Below are 13,105 nucleotides of genomic sequence, written 5' to 3'. Positions count from 1 at the left end.
TGCAAAGGAACTCCAGACGCGTGCGCCCCCTTGTGCATCTGGCTAACGTGGGACCTGGGGAACCGAGCCTCGAACCGGGGTCCTTAGGCTTCACAGGCAAGCGCATAACCACTAAGCCATCTCTCCAGCCCCTAATTTTTGTTCTTAATATATAAGAACCAATTCACTTTTGTATATTGATTTTGTTTTCTACAACCTTGCTGGAGTCATTTATCAGTTTTTGTTTGTGATTTTTTGTGCTTTTCTATATACAAGATAATGCCATGTGTGAATTATTTTATTTGTTCCTTTTTAAATTAGATGATATTCTCTGCTTATTTTTGCATAATTGTCCTGGCTAGAAATTTTCTGTACAATGTGAAGTGGCAAGAGTGGATACCTTTATTTTATTCCTGATTTTGAGAAGAAAGCACTCTTTGTTTTATCCTTAAGTATGCTGTCAGTAGTGTGTGTGTGTGTGTGTGTGTGTTCTAAAATATTCTTATTACATTGAAGTTGTCCTTTATTCCTAGTTTTCTTTATCTAAAATGAACAATTTTAGATCTTGTTGAATGATTTTTTTTTCTTCTCTTGAAGTGAATTATGTGGATTTTGTTCTTTTCTCTCGAATAGAGTACATTTCATGAATGTCATCATATTGCAACAACCTTTTATTCAAGGGTTAAACCTTACTTAGTCATGGTATTTAACCTTCTAATATGTTACTGGAGTCTGTTTTAGTATTATGTTTGTGATGCTTGTAATGATGTTCCCAGAGTCATACTGTCCTCTGGTTTACTTTTCTCATAATATCTTTATCTAGTTTGAGTCTCAGAATAATTCTGGCCTTATAAAATAGGTTTGGTTAAATATTTGATGAAAGATATACACACACAAACATTAGGGGGAGAAAGAAACAGAGAGAGAATGAAAGTATAAGCACCAGGGCCTCTTGACACTAAAATCTTCAGATACATGAATCACTTTGTGCATCTAGCTTTACATGCATGCTGGGGAACCAAATCCTGAACATTAGGCTTGGCAATCAAGCATCTTAATTGCTGAGCCATCTCTCCAATTCTGATGCTAATTCTTTTTGAAATATTTGGTATAGTTATCAGAAGAACCTTCTAAATTGTTTTACCTTATGTTTTTATATTGCTAGCCAAAATTTGTTGTTAAACCTTTACTCAGATTTCTAAATTCCTTCTTGAGTTGGTTTCAGTAGGTTATGTTTTCCTGCATATTTTTATATTTTACTGAAGTGAGATCTTTTTGTGTCCTGTGGTAGTTTGTGATAGTTTGAATGTATGGCCTCATTTACTTAGGTGTTTTATTAAAACTGAACTTGAAACTTTAGTCCCTAGCATGTAAGAGGCATGGAACTTGGGCACATCTTCAGCACAGCCATACTAGGTGTGTTAACATCAGTTTGCACTCTGGAAGTTTAATGGTTCTGGCTGTTGGTGTTATCTCTCTGCTTGGACCTATGGAAATGAACCAGTTTCTTCAACCATTGATTGTCTTTCCCCTGGAATATAGAAACCCAAAATAAACCTTTTTATCCCATAATATACACTTCTGATTGGATGTTTGTCCCTGCAATGAGGAACTGATGGCAACAGTAATTTTGTACCAGGAGTGGGGTCATTACTATGATGAATCTGACCATGTGGATTTTGGTCTTTTGTAACTTGTATACTGGAGGAATATAGAAGGATTTGGTAGTTGGGACTGGAAAAGACTCAAAGTGTACTAAGCAAAATTTTATGGGCCATACTGGTGAGAACTTAAAAATACTAAATGCACAAAGAATTATAGACTGTGAATGCTTGGCTTATGAACTTTTAAAGGGGAAGCAGAGAACCTTGTTGGAACTTGGGTACTGGTAGAAAGGCTGATGCACTCTGACCAAGTCCTAAGAATTTGAGCAAGATTAAATTTAAAAGTAATGGAGTGATGTCCTTGGCAGGAGGTACAGAACAGAAATATTGAAAGAGCTATGATTTACCACAGAAAAATTTAAGCAAGTTTAATGTTACTGGCACAGAGACTGACTTTAGGTTATTAAAGTGCAATTTTAAGTTGATAGCCCACCATTAAAGTTGAGCCAACTGCTTTGCATTGGGATAATGAAATGGATGCCTGAGGGTGGATTCCACTCATGGAAGGCTCAATGAATAGGAATGCAAACCTTTTGAAAGTAGATGACTTGGAAAGGGGTAAGGCCTGTTACCATGGGTACCACCCTCACTGCGAGCAGAGCTCATGAGCTAACCAGAGCCATCAGCCTGAAAACAGCCAGAAGGCACCCGGGAGGCAGAGACACAGGGAAAGGCCCTAGGCTGGCACGGGGCACTAGCAGCTGCAGTGGCCCCACAGGGAGTGTGGCGTTGGCTGAACCTGCCCCTGGAACAGGCAGTGGTGTCCCAGGGCCCTGCATCTACTTTCAGAGCCCTCTCTGGGCCATAGGCAAAAGCCAGGGAGGCATGGACAATGAGGATCCAGTGAGACACTAAGAGTAGATCACCGTCAATTGTGACTGCAAGGTGCTACTGAAGTGCCTCAACCTGGAGGAGTGGATCTTGGAACAGCTCACATGCCCCTATGACTGCCAGGAAGAGACATTGCCAGAGCTGGAGATTGATGTGGATGAACTCCTGGACATGGAGAGTGATGAGACCTGGCTGCCAGGGTCAAGGAGCTGCTGATTGACTGTTACAAACCCATTAAGGTCTTCATCTCTAGCCCGCTAGACAAGATCCAGGGCATGCAGAAGCTGAGCACACCCCATAAAAAGTAAGGGTCCTGACCCAGGTGGCAGGTTTCTCCCACAGGACAATCACTGCCCCCTGACCCTGTAGCAATAGCAATACTGGAGCACCCTGTGGCCAGGCCTGGTATCATGAGCAGGGCTCCCCATGCCCCTGGCCTAGGGGCCTCTTTCCTTGCCCTCTCAGTTTCCATTTTTTTTTTTTTATTGTTATGAAACTGATGAGACTTTTCTGTTTTTATATTGACACTGCAGGCCCTTTAATAGAGCTAGTAGGTGCTTTGGAGCAACAGCAAAAAAAAAAAAAAGTGGATGACTTAAAGGTACAATTATGAATGAGTATGCTAGCTTTCAAGGTCAAGGTTCACCTTCCCTCAATTTATTAATTTGGCTTGCCACATATCTGGTAACGGTTTTGAAAGCATGCAGGGAAGTGGGTCATGAAGTGTACACAATTCCATGAATGTGAAGCAGGGTCAAGTCCCTGTATAGAGCCTCGGTATGGACACTATATGAAGATGCACCAGTTCCAGAAGCCACTGCTGAGATGCAGATTGGGAAATGGTCAAAATCTCTATACTGAAGGCCAAATAAGGCCATTGTATAGAACTGTCAAAACAGACCATGGTTTGCAGGGCAGACTTGAAGATGCTTTGGATATATCAGGATTATAAAGTGGCTACCATAGAGTGCTGCTGGCTTAGGATGTTTTCCTGGGCTATGACCAGCCCAGCTGGAGTGGTGAAGTTGGAAACTCAGAGAGTTTCATCACTGGTTCAAACTTGAACTGCTGAAGTTTGATGGTTACCTGATGGTTATTTATTGGTATTGGTCCAGTCTCTCCTTGTTATGCCTTATTGCAATAGAAATGTTTACTCAATGTGTCATTATATGTTGACTAAATGTAAATTTGTAATTTAATTGTTCACTGCTTATAGTCAAGAGACAGTTTTAAATCACAAATGAGACTTAGGACTTTGGAACAGTCTTAAAGTTGGTAAAGTTTATGGAGACCTTTGAAGTTGGACTGAACGCAATTTACATACTGAGATGGTCATGATTCTATGGGGGCCAGGGGCAGAATGTGGTAGTTTAAATGTGATAGTTTCAATGTATAGCCCCATAGACTCAGATGTTTTATTAAAATTGAGCTTGCAACTTGAGCCCTCTCCGGCAGATCCCTGCTTAGGGGGTACGTCACAGAGTAGGGGGAGGGAATCTTTAGCCCAGTCCTTCTTAGGTGTGTTAAGAGTATTTAGAGCTTTAGCAGGTAAATGGTACTGTTGGTGGTGTCTCTCTGCTTGGATATATGGAAGTAAGCAACTTTTGTCACTGAAGATGTTCCCCTGGAATCTATAAGCCTGAAATACACTCTTTTCTCCTATAATCTGCAATGAGGAGCTGATGTTACCATGCCCCTTCATAATAGTTTAAATTTTTACAACCAAGTTTTTAAACTAAGAATTTCATTGTTAATTTAAATAATTTCAGTCTTAGTTTTTCTTGGTAAATTTGAGCAAAACATTGGCCAAGTTTATTAATTTTTTTAAAGAACCAGCATTGTTTTTTTTTTATCTCATGTTCTGCTGCCTTTTACTTATATCTACTGTTTATTTCATTCCATTTATATTTAGCTTAGTTTGCTCTTTTTATTCCCTAAGTCATTAAAGTATATGGATAGTTTATCGAATCACAAGCTTTTTATACAGGAATTTACATATCTAACCTCTCAGCACTTTAGTTGCAATCTATAAGGTCTAGTGCATTAAATTTGGCTTTCATTAAGACCAAGTTAGGTCTTTAACTTGGTTATCATTTCTTCTTTGTTTCTATAGTTAATTAGGGTTATGACGAGAATTAATGCTAAATTTTGGATCAGGAGGAAGACTACAGAAAGAAAAATTTAATAATTTGTAGCATGAAGCATCACCTATTATCAGAATCATGCCAAATTTAATAGAACATTATAACATTATTCACATATATCTTATACTTATGTTTTTTTAAAGCTATTTATTTAGGTAAAGAAAGACACAGAGACAGAAAGAGAGAGAGAGAATGGGCATGACACATGCCAGGGCCTCCTGCCACAACTCCAGATGCATGTGCCACTTTGTCCATCTGGCTTTTATGAGTATTGGAGAACTGAGCCCAAGATATCAGGCTTAGAAAGCAAAAACCTTCAACCACTGAGTAATCTCTGTAGCCCACCAAAGTTCTTCTATTACTGTTTATTCCAAGTCTGTATAAATAGACCTTTCAAGGATTTCAATATGTTTTTTGTTATGTTTAGTTTAGTTTTGTTTTGTTTTTTTTTTGAGGTAGGGCCTCCTCACTTTAGCCCAGCCTGACCTGGAATTCACCATGTAGTCTGGGGATAGCCTTGAACTCATGGCAATCCTCCTACTTCTGCATCACAAATGCTGGGATTAAGTGCATGTGCCACCATCCTCAGCTTCAATATGTTTTGCTATCATTGATATTCTGCTTTGTTGTTCTTAATTTGATGAATCTTCCTGATTGTTGAGCAGTGGGTAAAAAATAATCAATTCTTCTTTTCCAGAGTGAGGGGGAAGTACTCAGCAAAAAATGTCAACTATTCATAACATTTATGTTCAGTATGACAAGGGATTCAGCAATGGATTTTGGTTTTCTATGTAATTTTAATTTATTATTACAATACTCTGTGCTAAGATAAGTTTTTCCCTCATTTTCCATGTGAATCTCAGGATAATTGAGTTATTTTATATTAAGTCTCACAGACAAATGACATACCTAGATTTGACCTTGGTTCTGTGTAATGTCAGAGCCCATTCTCTTTCCACTGAATCTGGTTCCTAAGAAGCACAGAAAATAGCTAACCTGATTACATTTGAGGAGTTTTATAATAAGATTCAGGAATAACCCAGCATGACTGGTTACCTGATCTTTCTCTGCTTTCTTCAAGTTCATGCTGTTTATTTTTCTATTAATTATAACCTAAATATTCCCACCAGATGCTTCCCTTGGAATGTGCCTCAGCATCTTCAAGTATTGATGTTTTCTCTTTTTATTCAGTCTTTTTGTGACATTATGTACATTTCCATGCTACTAAATTTTGGAGTTCCTTTAATGGAATCAGCAATACTGTGAAAAAAAAAAAAGGCTATCAGTTTTTCATGTTGTCTCCCAGCACACTGAGCACATTTGACCTTGTTATTTTTCAGTTTTCATTCTCGTTGTTAGTGCTGTAGAGTTCCCCACCATCTTATTACCATATTTTTCTGTTCTTCATTTCTATTATCAATGTGAAGCTTATGAGTTTAGTGATTAAGAGAAAGATGAATTCTGAAACCATGCATTCAAATTCTTTCTTTACCACTGATTCCAACTATAAAAACTTGGGGAAGTTGCTTAACTATTCTAAAATTGTCATGGCTAGGGTATTATAAACTTAAATCGGCATTGAAATACTTGAGTGTGCCCAGCCCAAAGGGTGTGACAGCATTAACTGTTATTTGCATTGCTAATATATTTCTCAATTCAGCTACTATTAATCTATCTATCTATCTATCTATCTATCTATCTATCTATCTATCTAGTTTTGATATTGGTGTGCCTGGTATAAAAATTTCTAACATATATTTTAAAAAGAATCTCCACATGCTAAGCCATTAGCTTCCATCAATATAACCATGTTTTCTGTACCACATTCATACCTAATCTTGAAGAAAACCTGAAAATGTGATTCTATTTCCCAGGAATGTGGTCGTGTGAAAAACTAGAATTTGGGTTTTGGGAAGAGTTGGGTAAACCTGACAGGATCTGTTTCCTTTGCCATTGATCATACTTCAAAAGGTTTTGGTTTCATTCACTGGGTACATTCACATGCAATTTCAGGAGCATCCCCTTGCTCCCTCTTTCTACTGCTCAACCTCCTCACAACCTTTGATTTTCCTGGAAACCTTTTTCTTGGAACTCTGAATCTTCAACATTCACTCCTCAAGTCATGGCCTTTGGCAGGGAGAGCTCTGTCAGAAAAAAAACAAAAAAAAAAAACAATGTTCATTCTACATGACTCTGTCTGTGTTCTGTTCAGCCTGGAGGTAAAATAGCACCTTTTTTGTTAGCCTGTGAAAACAACTTAAATTAGACTGTGTAGGATAGAGGGTTGGAAAATAAGTCCTTTGGGATGCATAGTCAGTTCCTCTGGTTCTGTTTTCTTCTCTTCACCACACTTTTTTGCAACCCTCCAAGCAGCAACAGCTTTCTTTTGCAGCTGCTCTGGAAGCTGAATCATGTGAGATGCTTGTAAAACTACAGTGACGAGGTCTGACCTTGATCTCATAAAAAGAATCTGAGTTCCACATTATACAGACATAGATTTTTGCACATTGTATCACGTTCCTCCACATTCTCTATATCTTTGTTGTTTTTCTCAATATTGTGATCATAAATATTTGAATGACTAGGTTTATTCTTTATTTATTTTTTTCATACCTTTGTCTTTTGGCCTATCTTCTGAGAAATTTCCTTGTTTCCAACTTTTCTATTGAAAAGTTTATTTCTAAAAAAATATATTAATTTTTAGGATCTCTTATTTTTATGTGCTATACTTTTCCATTCTCATTTTACACATGAAATAACCTTTATGTCTCTGAAGACAGGAAAGTGTCTCATCTGGAGTTAATCTTTTTTATTTTATTTTTAATCAATATTTTTCTTTTTTAAAAAATTATTTTATGAGCCAGGCGTTGTGGTGCACACCTTTAATCCCAGCACTGGGGAGGCAGAGGTAGGAGGATTGCCATGAGTTCAAGGCCACCCTGAGACTCCATAGTGAATTCCAGGTCAGCCTGGGCTGGAGTAAGACCCTACCTCGAAAAGCCAAAACAAACAAAAAAAATACATATATATATATATATATATATATATATATATATATATACATATATATATATATATTATGTAATTTTATTTATCTGAGAGAGGTGGGAGAGAGGGAGAAAGAAGCAATAGAGAAAGAGAGAGAATGGGTGCACCAGGGCCTCCAGCCGCTGAAATATACTGAAAATGTACTGAAATAGGTTATCTGTTAAAACCTCCCCACTAGTGCTCAGCCTTTAATCCTTTACTATCATATAGGAGCTAACAGAAAAGGGAAATGGACATATACACAACTGAAGCTCCTCTGTGACCCTGAGCCTTAGCTATGGTGCAGTGACCATGACCTTCCATGTGGCAATCTTTCATCTCTCCCAAAACTCAGCCTGAAATTCAGCTCTGGCTTATGTAGATTTGCTTGACATGATTATTCTCCAAGATCACTGCCAAATGATGAGATGCCTGCTAGCTGCGAAGAAGCATCTTATCAAGAAGCATCTCAGCACCATCCTTCACTGCAACATGTGCACATTTCCCTAATTTCAGACATAGCTACACATTTTTCTCTCCTTTAAATCATTTGAACTAGGAATGAAATTAAATATCCATTTCAGTTGTCATATAATATAGAAATCATTTTAAAGCTGTTTTTAATTGAAAAACTGAATTGGGTTTTTCCCTGAATCATTTCATATATTCAAATCATGATTCTAGTACCTCAGATTGTGACTTTTACAGGAGCTAGCACCTTTAAAGAGAAAATGTATGTATATGTATCTGTATAAGTTTTATATATATGTATATATATAGTTATATATATTTATAGTTTTATATATATATAGTTATATATATATTTATATATAGTTTTATATATATGTATATATATATAGTTTTATATATATGTATATATATAGAGAGAGAGACATGAACACATTATATAAAGGACTGTGGGGAGGAAGGGATAAGCAGGACGGGGGGAGAAAAAGACAGAGTAGTGGTGGAACAAATATGAGCACAGTACAATGACATATATGTTTGAAAACATCATATTAAAATCCATTATTTAATATGCCAAGTCAAAAACTTAGTAAAAATATATTGATGGGGGGTAAGCTAAAGTGAAATTATTAGTGTAGGTCTTACTCAGACTCCTGTTCTTTTTATAATTTTTTTAAATTGAAATTTTTTATTAGTTGTAAATATAATGAGCTTCACTGTGGAATTTTCATAATACTGCAATATACTTCAACCATATTTGCACTCCCAATGTTCTCTTCTTGTCTTTCTTACTGCCGTACCTTCTTCTCAACTGGTCACCCTTTGACTTCAATATTCTTTTATTTATTTTTAATTATTTATTTATTTGAGAGAGAAACATAGAGAAAGGGGCGACAAAGAGAATGAGAATGGTGTGTCAGGGCTTCCTGCCACTTTAAACGAACTCCAGATGTATGCACCACTTTGTGGACCCAGCTTTACGTGGGCAATTGAACCTGGGCCATCAATCTTTGCAAGAAAGCAGCTTTAACCACTGAGAAAATCTCTCTAGCCACTGAAGTCTTTTGTAAAAATCCAGATTCACTTATGAGAGAAAATGTAGACTTGTTCTTTGGAAGAAATCGGAAGGAGCCTGACTATTGGAAGAGCACATAATGGCAAGCCCTTGATCCCAAACTTCTACCCTGAAACAGTAAGGAGGTAAGGTTCTTTTTGTATAAGCTATTGCATGCTACTTTGTTAGGAAGGGTCTAGCAAACTGATATGTAACCCCTTAATTTATTAACAAGGACATTAATGTGCAAGCAGTAATATGTAAGTGGCAATGACTTACACATAAGATTTGTAACTTCCACCCAGTACTCTTTCCTGCTACACAATGCCTGTCTTCCTACTAGCTGGTTCTTGGATAATGACTCAGTTCATGGTCATTAATGGTCTCAGGTGTCCATTGTTTATTCCTTTGTATGTTCTGTCAAATTGCTCTTATGTTGAGCTGAAGTTTGTAGCCTAAGTATCTAACACTGACTGCTGGTGGCTTTTCCTTAAAGGCACAGTAAAAAAGGTATTTATTTTTGTGTAGTGATTTTTTTTTTTCCTTTTAGACAATCTTGGTTCCTTTAGCAATTTCTTTAAGGCATAAATCCAGGGTGGAGGATTTGCTCATCAAGTGGGTCAATTTGAATTATATTTGGATCATAATTTTAAAAAATTCCCAAGTTAATAGTAGTTTGTCAAGATAGATGTTTATCTGTCTCATAAAAAAGAAATCCCTGTACTGGACTAAAAGGCTGGCATAGGTAGTCCAATGTCATGAGAAACAGCCTGTTTTCAGACTCCCATTTTGTATCTGGACATATTATTGCCTAATAATTCTCTCTACTTTAAACAGGAGCATGAGGGGACTAGGAAAGAATTCACCTATGCTCTTTATGACTCGTTGCCGCCACTTGGTCACACCTCTAATTACAAAGGACATTTGGAAGTGCAGTCTGCTTGTCAGGCTAAAAACTTATGGATCCACAGTAAGGAGGGATGGGAACAGATCAGAGGCAGCAGTCAGAAATCTCTGCTATAAAGCCTAAATGTACAAATATCAACATTTGTTCACCAAGTTAAACAATGAGAAAAAACAACTATTGCAGACGGATCTCAGACATCTGTGACCAGCTGGGGGCAGGGAGGAGGGAATTGATATTACTAACATATGATGCATCCATACAAGTTTCCACATAATGTATATTAGAACAAAGAGTAACCTTGTGTTTTCCTTCTGTTTCAATATGTGTCTGGCAATGGTCCTACAGCTATTTTACATGTATACATTATTCCAAAGATATATGGAAGACCAAAATCATCCTGTTCTATATACACAGTCAACTCTGTTTAAAGTCAGTATGTAAGGGGAGGGGTGATAGAAAAAAAATTACATGATATATGTAATAGTAAAGTATGACACAGTTTTACAGGATGCCATGAGAAGACTCAGCAAACACGGGGAATTCCGCCCTACCATTGGTTGGGTGACAGTTGTGTTTGTGGTTCTGCCTTCTGTGGAGGTGGAACCCTACTTCCCTTCCCAGCAACTTGTGTGAGCCTGCAGCACAGCCAGTGCTCTCAAACTGAAGGCAATTGCAGCATCTCCCTTCTCTGCTTGAAATGCTTCCTTTTGGGGCCCAGCTGCCATATTTTTCAGTCTATGGCAAATTGAGAGGCCACGTGCAGAGAAATGAAGACACAAGGAGGTTGACAGCAGATACCAACTACTGGTCATGTTAGTGAGCTACAGTGGATGACACAGCAGAGCTTCCAGACATCTGCGGCCCAGCATGCAACGCTTGGAGCACCAGCCAGCTGGGCCCGTCAAGCTACAGATTCAGGAAAGAAGGTACATTGAAGACATTTCACTTTCTTATACACTGACATGTGATTCAGACACTGCCATGTTACAGCTATGATAACATACAATTCTTTTCTTTGACTTAAAATGTTTGTTGTAATTTTTAAATAAGTTTGTTTATTTATGTGTATTGTGTTTGTGTATGCATGCACACGTATGTGTATGTGAGACACAGAGACATGTGTTTGTATATGTGCCAGGGTCTCTTGCTGTTGCAAACAAATGACCATCTAGCATTATGTGGGTGGCTGAGGAATTCAACCTGGGCAGACACACTTTGCAAGTAAGTGCCTTTAATCAATGAGTCATCTCCACAGCCTTAATTTTTTTTTTTATCTATTTATTCTTTGAGAGAAAGAGAGAAGCAAACACACACACACAGAAAGTGGATGTGCCAGGGCCTCCAGTCACTGCAAAAGAACTCCAGATACATGCACCACCTCGTTTATCTGGCTTATGTGGGTCCTGGTGAGGAACCTGAGTCCTCAGTCTTCACAGGCAAGTGCCTTAACCACTAAGCCATCTCCCCAGCCAGTTATTTTTTTAAAAAAACTTGTTAAACATTGGAAAAGGCAATTTCACATTTTGAATCAAGGCTGTTTTGACTAGTAGGATAGCCAGTCATTACATAAATATTTATTAAAGAAATGATGCTTTTCAAGACATATACATTTATAATGTCAGAAGTAAGTGAAGTATGAAGAATGAAGACTTTTGGATAAACAGTATAAAAATCTCAATAAAAGATTTATTCTTTTGGAAATTATTTTGAGCATTTTAAGGAGAATGACATTTACAGATAGAATGTTTTCCTTCAATAAAAAGGAACAAAAAGAAAACCACTTTTGTTAATCTCTCATTTTGTTAGTCATATTGAATTGACCTTTGATTTCTGACTACTTTTCTAAACATATTTCCTGTACGGTAATGTAGAGTTTTGCAAGTTTATAAGTTCAGAGCCAAATTTGGATTTCAAATATTTTTTAACACATTAAAAAGAGAAAAGCCTCATACTGCAGGCATTTTTAATGTCCTTCTCACACATTTACTTTTGAATTTAATAGTCTGTGCCATTTGAAATCCTTCATTCTAATTTGCAAAGGTGATCTGGAATCTATGCATAACTAAAACATAATGCAGAAATTAAAATATCTATATGATTCTTCTGCACCACTAGAGTGTGTGATTAGGAAAAATGGCCCAAGATCTTCTCAGTATTTTGTGATGACAAAAGAAAAATTTCAGTGTGTGTGTGTGTGTTTGCAGATGGTGTCTCATGCACATGAGTATGGAGGAAAACCAGGAGAAGGTGCTGGGTGTTCTCCTCTATTGCTCAGCTGTTTTACTTCTCTAGAAACAGAGTCTCTCACTGAACCTAGAGCTTGTCATGTTCTGGTTAGACTGGCTGACCAGCAAGCCTCAAAGAAAACCCTACCTCTCCCATACCCAAAGTGCTCAGATTATAGGCATGTGCAGCCATGCCTAGCTTATTACATGGATGGTAGGGATTGAACTCAGGTCCTTATGCTGACAGATCAAGGACTTCTGCTCACAGAGCCATCCCCTAAGCTCCAGTACAAGAAATTTTAAGGCTTAGAAATAGTTTTCACTAAGAATATCCCCTCATTTGAGAATATAAATAAGATCTCTCAAGAACTTTCTATGCTGAAATCATATGAAAGAAGAAAAATGAACAACCTACAGAATTATTCAACTTGTATAATATTTTGCATACAAAGAAGTACTCTATGGTTTCAATAGAGCTTGAGGCATTTAAAGATACATATTTTTAAATTTATTATTATTTATTTATTTCAGAGAGAGGAGAGACAGAGAGAGAGAGAGAGAGAGAGAGAGAGAGAGGCAGCTAGAGAGAGAATAGGCATGAAAGGGTCTCTAGCAACTGCAAATGAACTCCAGACTTATGTGCCACCTTGTGCATCTTGCTTTACATGGGTCCTGGGGAATTGAACCTAGTTCCTTTGCAGGAAAATACCTTAACCACGAAGCAATCTCCCTAGCCCTAAAGATATTTTTATTTATCTTCAGCTGCATGTTGTCTATGACACACTTCAAATATAGACAGGTTGTAA

General features: G+C 37.5%; 1 pseudogene; it reads left to right on the top strand.

The window, feature by feature from the left end:
* The first annotated feature begins 2,216 nt into the window (after positions 1-2,216).
* Positions 2,217-2,782, top strand: LOC101605011 (annotated as a pseudogene).
* Positions 2,783-13,105: the final 10,323 nt, after the last annotated feature.

This window comes from Jaculus jaculus, chromosome 4, assembly GCF_020740685.1.
Source record: "Jaculus jaculus isolate mJacJac1 chromosome 4, mJacJac1.mat.Y.cur, whole genome shotgun sequence".
Classification (NCBI taxonomy): Eukaryota; Metazoa; Chordata; class Mammalia; order Rodentia; family Dipodidae; genus Jaculus; species Jaculus jaculus.
The sequence above is the reverse complement of the archived record's forward strand: the minus strand, read 5'-3'. Positions and strand labels throughout refer to the sequence as shown.